We start from the raw sequence: 3,837 nt of genomic DNA on the forward strand, positions 1-3,837 counted from the left end.
CACTGGAAGCAGTTGTGATTCATTGTCGACAGGTTTGGCTTTTATAACTCCAACAAAAGAAAGAATCAATTTTTTTGTTTCTTATATTTTATTCTTTAAATATTATTATTTTTATTTTCAAACTAGTTTATATACCATTTTTTTTAATTTATCACAATTTCATAAAAATATTATTATTTGGGTGTTGCTATTCAAAAAGGAGTTGATGCCCAGTTTATTGCTCAGCTACCAACTAACAATTATATTTAATTTTTTATCCATAAAAAAAAATTAAAAAGTTAGAAATAGTAAAAAAAATTTATCACTAATAAAAATAAATAATTAATTTTAGTTTGATTTTTTTTTGAAAATTAAATATATATATGTATATATATATTAAAAAATGGTTAAGTAAAGTAATTTTTTAACAATCGTAATAATAGTGTCCAGTAAATTTAATATTATATATATTTATATTTAATACTAAAAAAATTAATTATTTTTAAGCCTAATATGTTTGTTTTGCCTAATACTAAAATTAAGTAAATCTATTTCCAGAAATATGTCTGTTTTGAGTTATTTGGTTTTTGGTACTCAGATTTTGACCTAAACTTGGGTTGGGTCTAACATTTGTCCAGCCTTTGCATTTGGTCTAAAGACCAACGCTGACTTTTATTGACCTGATTTTAATAAAATTTGTAAAATAAATAATCTGAGTTTACAAGTCTACCCTTGGATCAAAGGGTCCTGATTTACAATCTACTTTAGTCCCCTCCGTAGTACGTCCGCAACTTTTATCCAAACCATCATTCAAACTACAACTGCAACTCAAATCACCACCAATTTCAGTCTCATTCTTTTATCAGCAACCGCAAATTCCTAGCAGAGCCAACACCAGTTAACAGGCTTCCTCTATCTCGCTTAAACCAACCCATTACAGTATCCACTTCTCAAACCACTAGCTCCAGTCCACCATCTTCTTCCACAACAACTTTAATTCTATCCTCAGTCACTGCCTACTTCAGTTCAACTACAGCAAACCAACATCATTTCCATACCAGTGACAACAACAACACCAGCTCATCGTTATCTCATCAAAACCATCTGCAGCTTCACAACAGACCCATTACTCAGCTGTACCTTCTACATCTCTCAACTTCAGTTCCTGCAATTTCAAACACACAAGATTAACTTTACTACCATCTCAAGCCAACCAACACCACCTGAACCACACAACGATATCAATTCCTACCATACTGCAGCTTCAACACAACTGCAACACCATCTTATAGGTCTTCTTGTCTCAGTTTCAACAGCATCAGAATACTCTCATTCAGATCATCACCGGTAGCTTATCCACTAAAATTGCTTCAATTCAGTTCAAGTTCACCAATTCAGTCAACACACAACACCCATCAATCCATTATCCATAGCCTAAATTCTCTGCTACTACACAAACTCCATCAGCACCCAATTGTTCTTCACAGATCACCTGACTGCAAACCAAATCTTCTCCATGTTCTTCTCTGTTAAAGCTTATTATCACCGTACCGAATCACTCGAATCAGCACCAGATCTCTTCTCGTTCAATTCTCATCAGATTCATACCCATATCAATCGAATCCATGACAACAACACTTTAATTCTGTAATCTTCTAATCACCATCTCCTTGAATTACTCTTTTTATTTTTAGGGTTTTTTCTCTTCTTACTTGTAATTGATCGGATTCGGAGAAGAAGAAGGTGTTGCTTTTACTGTTTTGACAGAATGATTAATATTTTGAGTTTGGGTTTGATGGCAGTAAGCTAGGGTTAGAAACGAATATTGGGGGAAATGTAATTTTGGTGGTGGAAATAATTAAAGGGGTTTTCTAATTAGAGAGATTGATTGGTTTTAGGGGAGCTGCTTCTTCGATTGGGTTTTTAGTTGAATCTGTTCACGGGGTTAAGCAAAGAGGAACAAGAATTGATTGGATTTAGAGAGAAATTGATAAGATTTGGGTAGCTGCTTCTTCAATAGGGTTTTGGGTTAAATTTGTTCATGGGATTATGCAGAGAAGAAGAGAAATTGTTTGGATCTGAGGGAGATGTTTTTTCAATTGAAATTTTGGTTCAAGGGTGTTGCAGAATTGTGGTGGCGAAAGAAGATGAAGTGGAAAATGATCTTAGGGTGTTAGAGAGACTTTGGCAAACTGAAAGGGTATAACAGTAAACTAGAGTAGTAATTAGATTTGATTTAATTTTATTAATAATTACCAAACGGAAGTCAATATTTAACTGAGACAACGCTGGTCAATGTTGGTTTTTAAACCAAACGTAAAGGCTGAACAAATGTTAGACGAAATCCAGGTTTGGGTCAAAACCTGAGTACCAAAAACTAAATAATCCGTCTGTTTTTATCATTTGCTACAACAATGAATTTGATATTTTACCAAACATATTTTGATAACTTTTTTAATCAGCTTTAATTTTAATTAATTTTTGGGGATTTTTATGTTTCCTCCTAAAAAAGACGGCTATTTTACATTACCCCCTTTTTAAATAATTAATTGGTGAAACCCCCTTCAGTTAACTCTGCCGTGAACATCAGTTAACTTTGCACGTGCGATTGTGTCGTTGTTTTCCTTCGTCTTTTTATAATACCAAACAAACTGGCTATCGAGAGTGATATCGGAGGGTATTTTTCTATAATTGAATTGAATCATCTTACTGCTAGTAGGGGCAGAAGGTTTCATTAATAAATGGAAGAAATTCTGACTTTGTTGTTGTTAATGGCGTCGGTGGTGGCGATATTCATGAAACATGTGGGCACATTGTTAAAGAATGAAAGGATGGAGACAAACCAACACCTCTTTTTTTTTCTTTTTTTTTTTTGCACTAAAGGGTATTTAACATTTTCAGAATTTATATTTATTTTATTATAACATACACGTGAGTTGCAGGTGCTTATTTAACCAGGTGTTCACGGCAGAGTTAACCGAAAGGGGATTTCACCTACACCTATTAACGATTTAAAAAGGAGTAATGCAAAATAGCCATCTTTTTTGAGGGGGAAATACAAAATTCCCCTTAATTTTTTACCAAACGTCTAACTGTTTTTTTCTCACAGCACAACACAACAACACACAACAGAAAAGTGATTTTATAAAAGCCGCAACAATACCAAACTAAGCATAAGAATCAAGGTAAATTTGTAATATCTGGTTTCACAGTACAACACAGCAACACACAACAAATATTTTGTGCAATATCTGGTTACACAAAAACCCCTTAACTGTTTTTTTCTCACAACACAGCAAAATAACACACAACAGAAAAGTGCTTTTACAAAATATCTGGTTTCAATGCGAAAACCAGCCTTCCCATTTTTACCTAAACCCAATTCTTAAAATTTTGCGCTAAATTTAATCTGCAGGTAAATCTCGGTATTTTTCCTAAAATCTGCTTAATTTCATTGCATTGTTAGATATATTGGAGATTTTATGTTCCAAATTTAACAGTGTTACATGTTGTTAGCCATGGAGAACCTTGTGGCTAGCACAGTGGATTTTCATCCGTCTCTCCCCAGGATCAATTCCCGTTAAGCACATAATGTGCAGCTGAATATGTAATGGGTTCAATCTTAAAAGTGGTTGCAAACTTGTCTAAAATTAAATGAATATCCTCAAACTTCTTTTCAGAACTTTCAAAATGATTAAAGCAAGTTTTCTCTAGCTTTGTTAGATTATCTGAAACCGCAACAATATTAGTATTAATTGTAGAAACACTAGTAGTACTTGCAGTAATAAGAGCTGTAAGCTTGGTAATAGCCGCGTTGAAAGTTTCTTGAGTAACGTTGCTAGCCATAGAGATTTTTTT

At 33.4% G+C, this 3,837-nt stretch overlaps 1 long non-coding RNA gene across 1 annotated transcript; it reads right to left on the reverse strand.

Annotated features, from left to right (window-relative positions):
• Positions 1-663: 663 nt before the first annotated feature.
• LOC113344782 lies at positions 664-2,653 on the reverse strand. The gene is made up of 2 exons (XR_003357915.1): positions 1,232-2,653; positions 664-1,144 (listed from the first exon to the last, which is right to left on the reverse strand). It is a non-coding gene; the product is annotated as an uncharacterized LOC113344782 (long non-coding RNA).
• Between the last annotated feature and the right edge of the window lie 1,184 nt (positions 2,654-3,837).

The sequence above is a fragment of the Papaver somniferum genome, unplaced genomic scaffold, assembly GCF_003573695.1.
Source record: "Papaver somniferum cultivar HN1 unplaced genomic scaffold, ASM357369v1 unplaced-scaffold_8, whole genome shotgun sequence".
NCBI lineage: Eukaryota > Viridiplantae > Streptophyta > Magnoliopsida > Ranunculales > Papaveraceae > Papaver > Papaver somniferum.